The following is a 20,298-nucleotide window of genomic DNA, read 5'->3' on the forward strand; positions in this document are numbered from 1 at the left end:
ACTTCAGTGATTAATGTTATTAGTTAAAGCCTATTACTCCTCTTTGATTGTACACTACTGTTAGATATCCCTGAACGATTGCTTACATGAATATAGTTAACGCTTGGAGATGAAAACAAAACTGCTGAATACTCCTTGACCTTAGATTCGGAGGATAGTTTGTTGTAAAGGAAACTGAGACCGATAACAGCTGTTAGTTAGTCACATATTTTGATAGTAAATTTCATGAGGAAAATTTGACTAAAGATCGTTATGTTAACTTAGACTCACAATCTTCGAATGACAAATAATTTGAACGTAGTAACTTGTGAGATTGTTTGTTGTCAATGTATTCTCAATAAGATAGGTTGATCCGTATAAACATATCAACAGAAGAAGTTGACCGTTTCGTAAATCGGAATCTCCTTCAAATTATAAATTTGAATGACCTCAACGCAGAGGCAGACCTTATTATCAAGTGAGAAGATAAGGCCTCACAATTTATGTTGATTAGAGTTAACCGAACCTCTATGCTGACACCTAAATATTTCAACCAGTAATCTATAGATATTTGTAATTAGACCCGGATGAAACCATCAACGTTTTAAATAGTACCGATTTGGCTGCCCTGAGTGTTAAAAAATAGACTGCAGTGAGGAGAAAAAGAAATGAAAAGAAAAAAGCTGCAGGCAATATGTGGGCTGTTAGTAAGTCATTGGTGAACTCCCATTCTGAGTCACAAAATATACTTACAAAGTCTGATAGTAAGATAGAACTTCAACGTGTCAGGACTGGAAAGAATTTAATCTCACTGAATAATATCGTGAGCATTTTGCTGGAGTCAGACGATCCTGATTCCAAACCTAGACACGCCTACGTTTTAGAGAAGATAGAATAATATATTAGTAGCATCTTGCCAGATAATTCTAATGGCGTTCAGCTGGAACGATTGATCAGAATAGGTAAGGGGACCAATGACAATGTTGAACCTCAATCCTATAGATTCCTTGAGCTACTCCTAGGGTCATGATATTCTGTTAAGTAGCGCTCGTAGTCACGACAATACCAGCATTCGACTAAGACCTGATAGTTCTCTTGAAGGCAGAATAGAAAAGAAAACAGCGCTAGCTGAACTAAATTCTCGTCGACAAAACGATGAGGAAAATTTCCAATTAGTGGATTTTCGGATAACAAGCTTTCGGAAGTGAATGTTAGCAAAGCCTGTTTGGATTGGCTGTTCTCCTATTAGTTTTATATGTCAACGCTCGTAGTAAATCCTATGAACTAGGAGCATTGATGGACAAATTAGTGCTACTCATTGTAGCAGAGAGAGAAATGTGTTTACTGCGTGACTTAGATATTATTACTCCAGAATTATTCGTATACCGCTACCTAAGGAGTGATAGATATTGATGTAGAAAACGAGGTGGCGCCCTTTTATACATAGCCAGTAATGTAAATATTCGCTCCTCTGCTAGCAAATTGCATGATAGCTGTACTTGAGAAGTAATTAGCCGTGAATTGGCCATCGATGTGATACATTTATACTCAGTGTCATCTATCGCATCCTAATCTACTTAGCCGGTGACTTCATTTTGGAGAAAATTGAGCTATGCAGTGCAATTAACAGATGCTTGATAATAGGAAACTTTATTGCACCTGATATTAGTTGGACTGAGATGATCACGGAAGTGTCTATAAACTTCTGTGATAATATGTTCCTGATAACAGTAATGGAGCATATATTAGTACAACATGTATCGAAGCCCACACGTTTTGGTGCGAACCAAGTTTCCCAAGCACAATCCTTGGTCTTTTCTTTTGACTTTATGTAAATGAATTAACGTTTTTAGCGAAATCATCCGTTCTGTTTTTCGCCAATGACATTTGTATGAGATTTGGAGACCCATGCACAGCATGTCAGATGGAATAGTATTACAGGATGATCACAACCCATTGGTGGCATGGATGGGCCGATGGTCACTTGAGGTGAGTCCTAACAGCAGTGTGGTCATGCAGTAAGACAACTATGATGGCTCTTATAACTTCGCAGTATGTGAATTCGTGTTATCCAAAGTAAAATCTATAGAGGTTTAGTAGTAATACCATGTAGTGATCTCAAAACCAACTTTCACTGTAAAACTGCTGCTGCAAGATGCTTTAGGTCATTTTGGTATATACGTAGGTGTTTCTAGTGTTTGGATGAAGAGAGTTTTAGTTTATTATATCCGACGTTCGTGCGACCACATTTAGAATATTGGATTCAAGAAGCGAGACATCGTTTCAAGTATGAAGCGGATATGCCAAAATAAGTCCAACAACGAAGGACTAAATTGGCAAAGGGTCTATCTGGCCTATCTTATGAAGACAGACTGGAACACCTTAACCTATTTTCGTTATCTTACCATGCAATACAGGGTGATCTAGTACTGAACGATGGCCTTGATATTAATGTGTCTCATTTTTTCCTGCCGTCTAGGACTGAACATTTGAGAGGACATTCGAAGAAAGTTAAAAAAACGAGATCAAACCGTCTATATCTGGGGTTTTCTTTCTCGTACTGAGTAGTGAATTACTGGTATTCCCTGTCTAAACACGTAGTATTAGAATCTTCTGTTGACATTTTTGAGATGAGATTGGACCTCCACAGTGTTACAAACTACAAGGATTAATATTGGTTGATAGACCCCTTATACATATTATTGAAGACTGAAAACTGAGGACTAATATATCATTATATCTATCAACCACCAACATATTCAAATGCGTTTGTGAAAAGTTTATGACCATTCGCTGAAGAAGTCACACACGGCCCAATCAGAGATACCGTGGTTGCTGGTAATGTACATCGAAAACAACGTATATTATGCAAACATCGATTTCCGAAGTACTAATAATTCATTAGCAATCAGTTAGTATTAATCGTCAATACCGATTAAAAAAATATGAAACAGAAACTCTCCACAAATACTTTTTGCTGAGAATGTTTATAGTGCAACGATAATAGAATAATGAGCGCAGTCAATATTGTTATTAATACACACAATATTTCACATGAATAAGGATCTTCGATTATTATAACAAGATAAGTGTGTCAAATAAGATGTATTGTTGGGAAGACACATTATCGTTTTTGATGTATCTATAGTTGATCAATTACATCTTATCACATGTTACAATTTTGTATATGAGTTTTTTTATTTACAAAATGTCATATCTCTGCGGTTTGACAAAGACCACCGTGTAATTGAAAATGTAGACGCTTTTATGATCGATGTTTACACGAGTTTTGTGGAATCGATGGTTTTTTAGGCATATAAGCTTTAATTAATAATCGTTAATGGTAATAAAAATGTTTTATGGAAAAGTGCTTGTAAGTGTTTTTTTAAAGATTCATGAGAGTGGACACGCATTTAAAAAAATAGCGAACAGATGCACTACCAGCTTACTCAAAACAGCGTTAATAACAGTTAACTGTCTACTGTTTTCGAGAGTAACATGCAGTAAATGTACCATTGTCGATATTTAATGTCTGTCAATGAAAAGTATTTGATGCTTGAAGATTGTGTTTGCGTCAATATCCTTCTTACTGAAAATGCTGAAACGGTTTATTATTGGTTACCCAGTAGCGGAACGAATGAAGCAAATAGCCCAAAGCTATGCTTACTGGCCACTCAAGAAGCAAACTATCATGGACATTGTAAGCAGATGCACTCAGTATCAAACAAATTATTCTTCAACATGCAAGGCTAAAACCTGAGTACTTTGGTCCAGAAAACACAAGAGATTTACATGTCAAATCAACCATTTACAATCCAATATTGATGCGGTACGTTTTTGAGACACATTTAAAGGGGCTACACTTAAATCGAGAGGTAGGTAGATGTCAATCAAGTTACTATGATACTTCTTATTTCACAATTACGATGTTTTAAAACGGCAAAAATATGACACGTTATATTAGAAATAACAATGTTATATGTTCAAAATGATGAACGTTTGAACTTATTATGACATAAAAACTGTTAAACTATGTCATTTGTAAATGACATAGAACGTTGAGTAGAAGTCAAAAGTACCTGACACACATGACATTATTCACCACCCACCGATCAGTTGTACAGGTCAGAATGATTTGTAGCAAAGTGTCGATTAAGGATATTTTGTCATATGACTATTATTAAGAGAATGACCCTTCTAATTTGCAAAATGACATAATAACGAAGTATGTATGTCGTAACAGGTATAAACGTTCACCATTTTGGACATATAGCACTGTCAAATCAATTCATGTATACTTCACTGTGGCCTGTGTAATATATCACAATATTTATGGAATTGTAACTGCGAAGCCTCATGGTGACGGTATGGCAGAAACAATTTTGGGCCCAAATAGTCTTTAGCTTTTTGAATGTTTCACGATAGTGAAATTTTCTACGTGATCAGAGTCATATATTCATCGGGTCAACGTATTAAATTGGAACAGAAGTCTACTGAGGTGTGATAACACCTACTATGTTTAGGTAAAATATAGGAATTTAAAGAATCTTACATAAGTAGCAATAGAAAGAAATCAGAAAACAGTTCAAATAACATGAAAACATAAGTGGAGAATTCTAAAGAAAGATTTATAATGGCAAGTCGTTTAATCCAGGATGCACGTTGTGTCCTAGTTTCTTGGAATGCTTGTAAATTAAGGCAGAACGAGGCAATCCGCTTGAAATGCGCATATGTTTATAAAAGACTGATCAATTATAGTCCTAAAGAACAATGGAAAGATACAAGTAAACAACACCAAGTGAAATTGAACTTCACTAAATTGCACAAATGGGTGGCTGTCGGGTCTCAGTAGCTAAGTGGATAACGTGATGTTGTTTGACGTGAAAGTTACTAGGGTCCAGTCTGGAGGTGAACATCAACTCTGAGACGCTAGTATTTCTGACTTGGGAGTCAGAAATGGGACGAAACATGCGTCATGGATTTCACTATTAGCCACTTCCGTCTTTGTACATATAGATGTTTTATAAATGAAAACGTTGATAAAAATTTGATGAGTTAATTTTATAATGCAATATTCAGTTAGTGTTAGCTCTAAACAAAGTTATGAAAAGTTGAAGGTATCAGAAAGAAAGGGTTTCAACTATGTAACGATATCTAAGTAGAAATTCAGTTTTAATTTAAGAGCTAATTATTGATGTTATGAACTCCAATGACCTCTGATGTTTGTTTTATATTGCTAACATCTGGTATATATTCATTAGGAATTTATGTATGACGTGATCAGAATAAACTCAAAGGGAAGGTTCGCGCCGTCAGAAGTAGCTGAGTAATAAATAGTCTAACATTACTTCCAAATAAATGCATGTACAGATCAAAGGATATTTCATTACTCACCCGAAAGAACATAATGTAAACCGACTCAGAGGATATATTAGAGCAACTATCCTACAACCAATCTCGATTGTGGTTGGCATACTTACATACAATGCTATTCGAATAATAACGATTATTTTGTACAGTTTTCATCGCTAGATCACATGACAGACCCCAAGTAAAATGTTGATAATTCATTCTCTTCCTTAGTTATGTATGAACTCAAATCTTATTATTAGCCTTTGCTTTGCCTTGCTGTTGTCTTATGCGATTTCACTATAAATTTGCCTGTGTATTTGCTCGCACATGCACATTCGCCTCTCTGTCTCAAATTCGCTCGAAGTGTTTGTAGCTTTGTGATCTGCACTATTCAATAATTATTTTTAGTTACCACTTCTCATTGTCTGCTGATTTTAAAGTTTATCTTAAGCTATAAAACTACTTAGGATTGCTACAAGTATATGAGAAAAGAAAATAATTAGGAAAAAAGAAGTTATTATTCCAGTAAGATATGACGCTGGACTAGGTGTTGTGCAGTCGTAGTTTAGAGTGATGCTATGAAAGTCTCAATTAAGTGCAAAGTTAATCACATATCCTTGTGCATGAGACATATATAAAACGTGTCTGAAAAGTTAGTTTAAGTGTAACACAAGTTTTTGTCTTAGTTAAGAACTTTAAATGCTTAAGGATGAGATATATTCAGAGATAAAAGAGAGAGAGCAAAGAATTGAACATCTAGTGAAAGGGTTCAACCAAGATAATAATGATAATTGTGTAATGAATATCGACCTCTGAATTTCATGGCATATGGGGGTTGTAATATTCCGTATCTCAGGTTGTTTGTCATCACGGAACCTAATTTCTATATCATAATATGGTTTCTTAAACGGTAGTCATACATAATCGTCTGGTGTATGGCATCCATTACGCTTTACTCCGCAGGCATAAATCATTCTTGGTTGATTGTTACCGAAAAAACTACTACAGGTATATGAACTGAGACAATTCCAGTCGTGTTTCTTGCTGATGGGATGATGATACACCTAACAAACGTCTCTGAGTATGCGCTATAAAATCCGATCAGGCGTGTTTTTGAATAACTGGATGAACAGCTACATTATCACGCAATTTTAAACTAAAGACGGAGAGAATGCTACTAAATACGGATCAATAAATATCATTTATTATTATTAATATTATTCACAAACATTTTATGTGGACATCAGTGTTGTGAAGAAACCATTTCGGGTTTCTTAAAAAGTGCAATAATACACAAGTTTCATTAATGTTAGCATTATACTTGCCATATTTGAGCAAAAAGAGTAACAATAATAGAATAATATTAATTCATGTGAGAAGAATACTGGATGGAGTTTAAAGAAGAAAAGGAAGAAAATAAGGGAATGGAAAAAAGGCGACATGAAATATTACTTACTTACTTACTTACTTACGCCTGTTACTCCTGGTGAAGGAGCATAGACAGCTCATCAGCATTATTTTTTCTAGCTTACGTTTTCTCTAGTGAATTCGTTTTCTACGGGATAAGGTCACTAACCCCATGCCCAACCTTCCTCCTTTACCCGTGTTTGAAGCCGGCAGTAGCTGTAGAGGTGCTGCAGACGGAATTAGACGTAAAATATGCAAATACTTTAATAAGCATGTTTATGAACACATGACAAGAATGAACGACTATGTATGTATCGCCAAATTAATAACAAAAATAAAATAGAAAATAATTGGGAAAAAATAACTACTTATTGCAGTAAGACATGACGATAGAAAAAGTGTTTGTGCATTCACAGTTTAAAGTGATGCTATGAAAGTCTCAATCAAGTGAAAAAGATAGTGAGATATCAATATATATGAGTCATATATGAGCAGTGAAGATAAAAAGAGTCTGAGAAGTTAATTTGAGTGCAACACAAGTTATTGTCTTAATTACAAACTTCGTAATCTTACGAACAATAATTATTTAGAAGGAAAAAATATGGAGAAAAGAAATAAACACCTAATGACAGAGTTCAACCAGGATAATAATAATAATAATTGTGTAATGAATATTTACCTCTGAAGTTTCATGGCACACGGGAGTTGCAATATTCCGTATCTCCGTTTGTTTGTCAACACGGGACCGTATCGTTAAATTGATGTTAGCAACAAGGAGAAACTAATACGTGAATGATACATTCGAATTCGTATACTCTGACTCGGATTACCTCAATTTCATCAGGGTTACATGATGTGGCGAACCAACATCACAAAAGGATTTAAACGTGGAATTTTCTCGCTTTTATTTATCCTAATAATAATATCGTCTGTATTCTTATTTGAAAGTTCTGTGTATTAGTAGGCAAGACGTGATCACATTTATTGGTTGTGTAAGTGAAATTGTTAAACATCAATTCAAAACGCTAGTAGAACTGAATAAAGTGAATGAATGCAATTTTGGATGGGATGACATGTTGAGACCTGGTTCTCAAACATAAGTTGCTCGTCAACACTGGTCCGATGAAACTTTCTTTTCGTTTTAATTCTCCTTACACTCGCCTCAGCTGGTAGGTTGGAAAATTCCGTTTCTCCTATTTGTCTGGTTTTAGACATTAGATTGAGTTTGTAGTGATGGAAAGAAGCAAACCTTCAATCGTCCACACAGAACGTGGCAAGTAATCTTCCACTAACACAATAAAGTACAATCATATGTAGTGTTTTATAATCTAGTATGTGTAAATATACAGTATAAACGTCTATCTATAGTAAACGAAAATATTTCAGAATTCGTCTCACCTTGCGACAACCTATGCATAAGTTAATCATAATAAACATGTTATCTTCATTATTCACTTACAGTAAGGTCCAACTCCGCCTGTAGCACTTCTATTGTTACTGCCGGTCCCAAGCCTGAGTAAAGGAGGAAGGTTGAGCATAGGGTTAGAGTCCCCATCTCGTACAAGACTAACTCGCTAAAAAATTGCTTACCAGAAAAAATAATTCAAACCATTTTAACTCTGCCCTGGGAGTTAGAAGGTCTTTATATAGAAGAATTATGACACATTATGGTGAGAGCCGAGTTAGTTCGGAAGCCACAAAGCCGATGTCCCTTGTAATAGCCACAGCAAAAAATTTTATAAGTAAGTGGAACTTTCGAACAATGTGGGAAACCGGGAAGACCAGTCAAATAGCAATGGAAATGAGGAGATACAATTTAGCAGTACTGGGAATCAGCGAAACCCACTGGACCCAAGCTGGACAGAAAAGGCTAGCTACGGGAGAGATGCCGCTATACTCCGGTCACTAGGAGGACAATGCTCCATACACTCAGGTAGTCGCCCTTATGCTGTCCAAACTAGCACGAAATACACTTGTAGGATGGGAATCTCACGGATCTAGAATCATCAAAGCATCATTCAAAACAAAGAAGGAGGGGATCTAAATGAATATTATCCAATGTTATGCACCCACCAATGATAGCAACGACGATATCAAAGATCAATCCTACGAGCGGTTGCAGTCAATCATAGAGAAGTGCACAAGAAACGACTTCACCATTCTGATGGAGATTTAAATGCCAAAGTCGGAATAGACAACACCGGATATGAAGATATTATGGGACGACATGGACTGGGAGAGAGAAACAATAATGGAGAAAGATTTGCAAATGTGTGCATTCAACAAATTGGTCATAGGCGGAACAGTATTTCCACACAAGCGTATACACAAAGCTACATGGATCTCACTGGATCACACTACAGAGAACCAGATAGATCATATTTGCATCAACAAAAAATTCCGAAGGACAATGGAAGATGTGAGAATCAGGAGATGTGCTGACGTAGCTTCAGATCACCACCTAGTTGTAGGCAATTTAAAACTGACGCCAAAAAAGAACTGGACAAGTGGACAAACAGCACTACAAAGGTTCAATACAGCCTTCCTTCGAGATACTGACAAACTCAGTGAATTCAAGATAGCTCTCAACAACAGGTTCCAAGCCTTACAAGATCTACTGAAAGAAGAAGAAACTGCTATGGAGGACAACTGGAAAGGCATCAAGGAAGCATTAACTTCAACGTGTCAAGAGGTTCTTAGCCTAAAAAACACCATTATAAAGAATGGATGTCTATAGAAACACTGGACAAGATTAAAGAAAGGAAGAACAAGCAGACAGCAATTAACAACAGCCGAACACGAGCGGAGAAAGTCCAAGCACGGGCTGAATACATAGAAGCAAACAAGCAAATGAAGAGGAGCATTAGAGTGGACAGGAAGAAATACGTGTAAGATGAAGCAACGATGGCAGAAAAAGCTGCAAGAGAAGGAAATATGAAACAGCTTCACGATACAACGAAGAACCTAGCAGGGAAATACAGTAAACCAGAGAGACCGGTCAAAAACAAAGAAGGCGAGCCAATTACTGAAATTCAACAACGGCGTAACAGATGGGTAGAATACTTCGAGGAACTCCTGAATAGGCCGGCTCCAATAAATCCACCGGACATCGAAACAGCACACACAGATCCTCCTATAGATGTCAACCCACCAACGATGGAAGAAATTAGAATGGCCGTCAGGCAAATAAGGAATGGGAAAGCAGCAGGACCCGACAACATACCAGCTGAAGCACTGACGTCAGACATCGAAGCAACCACAAACATGTTTCACCTTCTATTAAAAAAGATTTGGGAGGAGGAGCAAGTTCCGATGGACTGAAAAGAAGGAAACCTCGCCAAGATTCCAAAGAAACGAGATCTGAGCATATGTGAAAACTACAGAGGCATTACACTACTGTCAATACCAGGGAAAGTATTTAATAGAGTTTTGCTGAACCGGATGAAGGGTGCGGTAGATGCTCAACTTTGAGATCAACAAGCTGGATTCCGTAGGGATCGGTCGTGCACAGACCAAATTGCAACACTTCGAATCATCGTTGAACAATCAGTTGAGTGGAACTCGTCACTATACATCAACTTCATTGATTATGAAAAGGCATTCGACAGTGTAGATAGGAAGACATTATGGAAACTTCTTCGACACTACGGAGTTCCTGAGAAGATTGTCAATATTATCCGGAACTCATACGACGGACTACAGTGCAAAGTAGTGCATGGAGGATAGCTGACAGATGCATTCCAAGTAAGGACCGGAGTCAGACAAGGCAGTCTAGTATCTCCCTTTCTCTTTCTTCTGGTGGTCGACTGGATTATGAAGACCTCGACATCTGAAGGAAAACACGGAATACAATGGACAGCTCATAATCAATTAGACGATCTGGATTTCGCAGATGACCTAGCCCTCCTATCGCATACACACGAACAGATGCAGATGAAGTCAGGCAGTGTAGCAGCAGTCTCTGCATCAATAGGCCTCAGCATACACAAAGGGAAAACCAAGGTCCTCAAATGCTAAGCAGAGAACAGCAATCCAATCACTCTTGATGGCGAAACTCTGGAAGATGTAGAGTCCTTCACATACCTAGGAAGCATCATCGATGAACAAGGAGTTTGAGATGCAGACGTAAAGGCGAGGATCGGCAAAGCAAGGGTCGCATTCCTACAATTGAAGAACATGTGGAACTCAAAACAACTTTCAACCAATATCAAAGTGAGAATCTCCAATACGAATGTCAAGGCAGATCTACTGTATGGAGCTGAAAATTGGAGAACTACTACAACCACCATCAAGAAAGTACAAGTATTTATAAATAGCTGTCTACGCAAGATACTCAACATCCATTGGCCGGATGCCATCAGCAACAGCCTTTTGTGGGAGAGAACAAATGGCATCTAGAGGCAAGCCCTGTAGGGAAGCGTAAAAGGAAAAAGGCCAAAGAACACATTACGTCGGATAATAGAAACAGATGTGAGAAGGATGAGTTACAACTGGAAGGAGCTGGAATGGATTGCCCAGGACAGGGTTGGATAGATAGTGCTGGTGAGCGGCCTATGTTCCTTCACGAGGAGTAACAGGCGTAAGTAACCAAGTAAGTACTTACATTAAAGTCTAGCATACTGACGGGCTTAATACAACTATTCACATTAGGTATGTTCAGTTCACATCACCATAACAACTGAACCTAAATAAAACCACCTCCTAATATTCAGAATGGTAGCGTGACGAAAAGCACCTCAATGGTCATCACGAAAATGTGTCTCACAATATATACTTCACGGAGTGTTGTAGATGTAAACTCATGTAAGCGGATTTTAAATGAGCATTTACGAATGATGTTACGTGAGGGCTTCATTTGAAGCGGATTGGACAAATGATGAAAAGCCATTCATGCTGTCGATTAAACACGAGTGATACTGTTTTCCACGCTGAAGGTGTAAGATCCAATCTACGGTTTGGAGTGAAGGACAGCTGTCTGGATGAGTTAGATACGCGCCCTCGCCCCATTGAAACCAAAACAAAGTAATTGGGTAAGTTAACGGTTCTATAATTTATCATAAATTTAAGTGTACATTATTACCTAAACAAATATAATTACTTAGCTATCCAACCAATAATTGTTCAATTGATCAAATCTAAACTACAATAAATCAGACAGTTGATAAAGGATGCAAGAAAATTACCAATCACCACAAATAAATGTTATTCTATCCTGTCTGAATAGATCACGTACAGATTCGTTCAAAAGGTAATAATTGGTCGCTCTATAACACAGATCGTTTTCAATTTTGAAATAGTGCTTCAATTCACAACCAAAATGCACAATTCCAGTCAACACAGGTCAAGCAATCAAAAGCAGGAAGAAACCAAAATGGCTGCCGCCCAGACTTGGTCTAAAGTAAAACAACATAAGTACGGTTCGGGAAGAAACACGAAGGATTAGTGAAGGTGTAGTAAAAACAAAAACTATAATAAAATACAAATATTAACAATTCAAATGTAGCCAAAAAGTTAACAATGTACAACTAGGAGGATCAATAGGCAAAAAGTGCAAGTATATACAGGGGGGGATTTTCACAAACACACAAAGCGTTCAAAATGGATCTTACAGAACGTGAGCTGCTAATGAGAAAGTTAACTGACTAAGAGTAATCGACACAAGTGTCAGAAATTCAATCTTTTATTACAATATATGCGACACTTATCGTATCTCAGGTAATGGAGAGATACATGTGCTTGCATTGGAGTAGGTCAGTGAAGGATTTGTAAATGTAGAAGTTACGGTGTACAGAAACAAATGCGATCAATCTGTGTGGCAAAGTGGTGATCGTTTGTTAAGATCATAACGAAAATACACCAGGTCAGTTAGCTTCAACGTAGAACTGAGCACATATATACCTCATTAGAACTGCAAGTTGAACAACGCATTCATAGAACCAGTTAATTCAATGAAGCATATATACAAAAGAAGTATTTTTTAGGTATTTAGTACATGGAAAGAGAATTAAATAGAACAATTATGGTATGAAACGATTTCATTCTCATTTGGCTTAAAAAAGTATCTAGAAATAATTAACCAAATCGGTGTTGGATCAAATCGTCTGTGGAACAAGCAGAAGGAAAAGAATGACCTTGCATTGTTTTGATTATACATTTTCTATGACAACTATTATATGTGATTTGATTTGAAAAATTTTAGGAACTTCTCTGTATATTGTACGACTCCGGCTACTCACGTTTTACTGTAGATAAACCAGCTTTGGAATAAAGCATTTGATCGTATTTCGTGCACTCTCTTTACAGTTCCATTTGATGCATGAAAATAGTTGGCCGATAAAGAAGCTGTGTTGTAGACATTTTTAAAGTTGTTGACAGGAGGAATTAAACATATCACAATTCTGGAAGATCTCAATAAAACTTGGAAACGGTATTTGAATTAAATGGTTTTTTAAAATAACCGATTTTGATAATTGACAGAATCCAAAGCGGATAAAATCTCGGTCTGATGTCGAACGAGCAATTAAGGAACAAACTCCCAAGAGCTCAATCAATATAGCAAAGCACATCCAGCCGCTACGCTTATCTGACCTCTGACTCACATGTAATTTGTTTCACGCATGCATTAAATGGAAGTTTAATATTTGAATTCTTGATAGCGCTCTATCCCTATAATAATTGTGATCATGTAGCACAAACATTCATGTGAGCGTCGAATGTCAATATGTACTGACCTGGAAATAATTGCTTGATTGTCAGGAAGGGTGATGTGGCTAATGACTATCTATCGCATCAACTGAATCAATGTGAGCTAAAGAGGTAACTTTTCTTTCAGAACAATCTACTTCTGAACTTGCCTTCATGAGTTTCCATTGATTACTTGAAAATTCAAGATGTGCACAGTTCTGAAGATTATCATCGTGTCTGCTAGGGTACCGTGGACACACAACACCACCAAAATCATCCTTCAAATCGTTCTTGAGGTAAAGCGACTGTTCTCGAAGCGAACACAAATCAATAAATTGTAAGTTATATTGACATCACGAAGTCACCATCTTCAAATTTAACTCTATGTACCAAAGCATTACTGGTCGGGTCTCATTCTACCGTGAGTCGATCATTCAAATTTACTACTCGACCAAATATTTATCAGTACTATCTTTAGATATTTTGTAATTTCTCATTAATTTCAGATGAAATCAACATAAAAAACTTCCGAACTGGATGGGTAAGAAACTTCGTGAAGAAAAGAATTCCTTAAACCGAAATGCCGTTATTTCATATTCCTGTCAGTGTCTGTTGGTAAAATAATCATCTAGTTGATAAGTCGTTGAAGAATCGACCCTTCCGTTTGATGACTTACTTTCTTCATCCTACTTGATTTCAGAACTTGTGCATTTTAGTTGAACGTTACAAAGGCAAAAAACAGGGATTCTTACTACAATTTCAATTCAGACGTATCCAATGAACAACGCTTAAAATTAATGGTCTATATAAAACAAATATGGTAATGATGAGCATTGAATCTGTGATAGTATAACCGATCATTCTATTGAAACATGTGCCATGGCTGGTACTAGTGAGAGAACTGTCGTGGGGTCAAGGAGCATCGAAATGGGAACGCTCAGATGATAAAGAGGTAGTTCTTCGTCGATTGTCATATCGTTGATGATTCAATGAATTAGATCCGACAAAAAACATGCATGGAATATTTATACTCCGTCTCACTTCAAAAGTATCCTGACTAACAAAATGATTGTTTCACAGAAAACAGATCATTTGAAAATTCGTGAATTTGACAAATTATCATTTTCAAAATTCTTATAACGGTGAATCTGATTAGATTGTCATCGAGCAGAATAATTGCATTTCAGCATGTGTACGCAAACTCCTCGAATTCACCAATATGTTGTAAGCACACGACAACCAAGGTCAACGTGATGCTGAATTCTTTCGAGTGTATCACAGCACTTCATTTGTTATACACAAAAGCATATTTCACACTACTGACTTTATCAAAGATTACCGAATGGACCTGTAACACAGTGATATTCATTGATTCCTTTTTTACTTCTTTGTATATTAATGTGAAGCAAAACTGAGCCTAAACTCAACATTTGCATATCGTTCTTTGCTTATCATTGGTGATTTGGAGGATCGAATATGTTTCAGGCTTTTCTTGGACTACATAGGATCCATTCACACGTTGTAGAATACTGATCATTTCATAGTGTTCAACATTGTTACGAGTGCTTACGCTGTCATTACTTACCAGTATTGACGGTTTCTTATAGTTTCATTCATAAGATGTACCAAACGTTGTACCGTAAATAAATGAACTACTATCATTTATTGCATGTTTCCGATTTACATAAAATTCCATTTGACGAAACCGTATACATAACAATTTATTTAAACTCCACATATTATTAATGCAAACATCCATGCAATGTAATATATTCACTTTTGACTTGGCTCATAATACCATATAAATTCGTGATTTTTCACTGACGTTGGTCAATTGGATCGATTTTATAGTGTTTATTGATTTTCTATCATCTTGAATGTCGAACTATTGAAAATGTTCTTGAAATTAATTTCGTTTTATGGAAAGACAACAGGTTTCCAATCAAAGAGTTACGTAATAAGCGCGAAAATGATTAGCTTCAAGAGAGAAATGGGTGAAACTCAGAAAAATTTCAACGATGTATATAGAAAATTATTCGCTTATTTGAATCATGCGTTATTAACCATCTTGATGATAGAAAAGTCAGCCACCAGTTCATCGATACAAACAAGATTTCTAATAGTCTTGAAAAATTGCTGTGGATTGTCAACGCAATAATTGTAAGGCAGATTGTACCCTTTTGACGCTTGATAATATTTGTGGGGATTTCACGTGGACAACATTTTAGCACATATCATAAGTGGTATTGGTAGAGAAGCATTTCGCGTTTCGAAGAATCGACCAAATCTTGAACAATCCATTCTTCATTAGTATTTGACAACTTGAAGATAATTTTGGAAAACACATTATTGGAAACACATGAAACTGCATCATTCAACAAATTAGGTTACAACACACTATCTATGCGCATCAATGGCTGATAAGCGTTATCTTAGAACAGAAGTGAGAAAAACATTGATTAAGAATGGAAAAGTTTATTGCTAAACCGAATAGGAGGCTTAAGCTGCTAAATAGCTGAAAAACGACCTAATGGATATTTGTTTCGTGTGGAAAACTTTACTCTTGCAGGCCGCACAGTGTCACCGTTTATTTTTCACAAATAAATCGCTTCATCAGTCATCTGTGGCCATCAACTACCTAACATTCAGTGAAATGTTTTGATTTATCAGAAGAAATACCTTATGCATTATGTTACATACTGCTCCAGAACATCACTTTGGCGGTAAAATCTATATAAGAATATATTGTCTATATGCTTTTGTTATCACAAATAAATAATCACAGTAAGCACTTCGTTAACATAATTCTTCACGGAAATCTTGTTGAACCGTTAATTTGCAAAACTGACAAATATGTAAGCACACATTTCGCATACGTTAATTTATGTATTGACAAGATAAACAACTGATTCACATTTTAGCGATTCGATGAATTGCAATCTTGATATTTCCACTAAATTTTCGTCGGTTTTGTATTTTACGTGTGCATTTTGTGCAAGTTGCCACAATTATACCTACTATAACACAAGTCTATATTTGATCACAGTTGGTCAGGTTATCTACAACTAGGTATATCCAAAGGTCATTGTTCGTCTATTCATGTCGTTATCTTAATTGCTATTGAATTTTGTTCTCATTGCTTAATAACTGACTCATACCTTTCACATCAGTTCATATAAGTAGCACACACGAAAATTCCTTTATTACTGCTCTGACGATTAATCATACATATTGGGTTAAAAACTGTTACTATTGTTTTCATTAGTGCATGAAGAATGTAACCCCTGCTCATTCCATATTACCGTTAATTTGTGAAAAATAATGTCTTCTTAAATTACTCACACACTTCTGGTTGTGTAGTGTGTACTACTGATATGGACAAATATAAGTAGGATGCATCATAAATGGAATATAAAATGTCTGGAAGAGGGTTACGAAAATAGAAGGAAAGAGAACTAGAAAAGAAAATGATTGTTGTGGAAAAGAAGAAACGATCAAGTCTGAGACAATTGATTGATATTTTACGAATGAAGTATGTTCTGTATGGTTCTTAGATTTTATCAAGACATCCTGTAATTTTATATTCAAACACATTGTACAAGTCTCCCACTTTATTCTCATTGAATTACATTCCGTTGACCGCATTTGTTTTCTCGTTCACTGGAGTTGAACTTCTTTGTGCACAATTTATCTCATCATTAGTTATCAACATTTAATCAATCAATGTTTGCACGTTTAGGGAGAAGTAATACATTCCAGACTTTACTATTAGCAATCTTATAAATATTACCTGTCTAAATGAATGCATGGGGAATTTCCGTATGGACTCATTCAATGAAATTTTGTAGACAACAGTGAAGTAATTCGTCTAACATAATTCATCCGTTTGTCACCACGGTAATCTGGATGAACGTCCTGTAAATAATTGAATCGACGATGGAATCCGTATTTTGGCGATGAATGTGTTTTGACACGTTGTATGAAATTGGTTCAGTGTAGTGATCTGAATATCTATCTGAAATATACAAACTGCGATTGTATTTACACAAAGTACTTCTACTGACAACAATATCAGAACCCGCTTCAACAAATGTGATATAACTAAAATATTGTGAAACGAGACCGCAAATTACTGGATATTTAGTCATGTCCAGCTTTCTATTGGTTCATTGTATCATGTAATTTCAATACGGGGTTCTAGCTGGTCTGCAAAATGATCTTAAATGAAAAATAACAAAGTATTGTACTACTTCACATTGTGAATGTGTGCTTAGCTACTAATTTGAGGCATACGTGCGATCAAAAATACCACGTATTTTATTGAAATCAATTAAAATTAGATTTTAAGAAATTGTAGATGATTTCTTCTCGTTAGTGTAACAAATTATTTTTCACAAATGAAAGAACAAACATGGAGATATAGTTTTATATGCGTTCATTCACGTAAAACTTAATATCGGAAGAACTATCTGAATGTCGAATGTAAAGACTTCATAAACACTAAGTATTCAGGACTTAATCATTATTTTTAAGATTAGTGTTATGGTCAATGGCGGAGAGCAAAATAGTAATGTCAGCAATCAACCGTAGTAAATTTTGATTAGATATACTTGGAACTAAATAACCGTTAAATTCATTTAGTGTTGTTTGATTGTATCTTTCCATTGACTTCGGGACTGCAATTAATCAGTCTCTTGTTGGAATATGTGCATCCTGTGCAGTTTGCCGCGATATTGCTTTAATTCACAAGCACTATAAGCAAATATATGATGGTTTGCAGTGGAATCAAATTTGATGCGCCTTTTGTGTTTTTTGGGACTCGTCAGCAGAATTTTCGTTCATCGCAGAGATGATAATAATTCCGGTATTCAAACCTAGTACCGTTAGCCTTAAAAGACTTCCCGTTATCCAGTTATCTATTTAGTCTTGATTGTCACCTGCTTGGTCTGTAGGGTGAAGTTTAATTACATTTGTTATTTTTTACTAGAATCTTCCCATTCATCAATCCTGAAACCAGTCCTCAACGTCAGTGGAAAGATTCATATAAACAGATCCAAGTTGATATAAATCTACTTACTTCAAAATTAAATCTAGACGAATAGATTCCAGACATGAAGTTTCAGTCTAATTCAAGTCGGCATGTACACAATTTTTCTAGTGTTATGCTGGATAATGCTGAGTTGAAAGCGTTTCTACTGTGTCACAGGTTTTGTGACTTCAAGAAAACGGTTAATAAAATGGACGTTGAAATTCAATTTCCTTCAGATACTTAATTCATGGATATAATTTGAATGGGATCTCGACGAAGTAACATATGGAAACATTGAAAAACTTTAATGACAATCTGTTAATCACGATACCAGACAAAAGTTATGGTGTAGTGCTCGTGCATGAAAACAACTACATAAACAAAATGAAAGCTTTTTAAATGACAAACTTAAACTTTAGAAACCGGTTGGGAATAATGACATGGAAACAAGATTGATAAACAAGTAGTAGGCTCACTGAGGCAAATTGAACAACAAGGTTTTATTTCAGAGAATGTGTTCGAAATGTTGAAACCTTCAGGAACGATTACATCAAGGCTATATGGCCTGCCAAAAGTACGTAAAACTGGCCAGCCCCTACGAGTCGTTTTAGATTTGAATAACTCAGCGTATCATTATAAAGCAAAACGGTTGGTGCCAATTTTCAAATCATTGCATAAAGGAATTGTGAAGCACAGTGTCAAAGATGTATCGTAATTATTCACTTACATTCCCTTTTTTCAAAAACAGTGGATTTCACTTGCAAGGAAGTAACAGAATGGCGCATAGAAACCATCATTCCCGCTTTCACTATGAAACAGTTAACTCTTAGATGCATGATGAATGTCCGATCTCAATTTGACAACGAATACTATTGACAACATGATGTGGTAGCCATAATGTCACTATTGGGCCCTCTAGTGGTGGACATTTTCCTTGAAAAACTGGAATATGGATCACACAAAAAACACAATTAGCCATTTAATATCGTACTATCGCTATATAGATGATACCTTCTTAGTATGGTAAAAGATCATGAAAAAGACAATTTACATAATATATTTAATAACTTTCATCCATCAATTAATTTTACATCAGACGATGAACAGAACAATAGCATATCATTTCTCGGTGCCCAGCTAACTAGAAGAGCAGATGGATTTTTAAAAAGAGGGTCACACAGGATATCTGTAGCCGGAAAAAACACTCATTTCTAAAGTGCAGTACCAATCAGATACAAAATAACTTGATAAAGATCCTGACTCATCGTGCTGGAATGATTTGTTCGGATGACACTACTGTAGATCAATTGGTGAATACTCATAAGTTACTTAGTAGGAATCATTACTCGATGAAATTCATCGACAAGCACATGAGGAAAATGAAAAGAGGGGTAAAGATATACACCGTTCCGAAGAAAGTATTGAGAAGGAATTTCTTTGCTCGATCCGTTCCTTCTTTATTTGACAAATGTAAAACTGGGAATTTTCACTATATCAAATATTGTTAGTCATATTTTTCTACATGTTCCGTTCGACATACGGCTAAACTTCAAATCCTTTGGGAGACGGAAGAACTTGCTCAAGGGATTGTATAGCATATAGTCAATAGATATGCATTACATTACATTATATACCGTTTATATATATTTCTTCAGGTAATCAGAAAGGTAAAGTAATTTGAGTATTCTATGTTCACTGTATTGATCAAACATCTACTTTCTAGTGAAATTTTACTGATTGTTTGAACTTGAGCATATTTTTTTGAGATGACGAAACGATTTAATTTAGTCACCCATTGAAAACCTGCAGGTATTACATGATGATGTCAGCCTAATATGAATTTAGTG

This window comes from Schistosoma haematobium, chromosome 1, assembly GCF_000699445.3.
Source record: "Schistosoma haematobium chromosome 1, whole genome shotgun sequence".
NCBI lineage: Eukaryota > Metazoa > Platyhelminthes > Trematoda > Strigeidida > Schistosomatidae > Schistosoma > Schistosoma haematobium.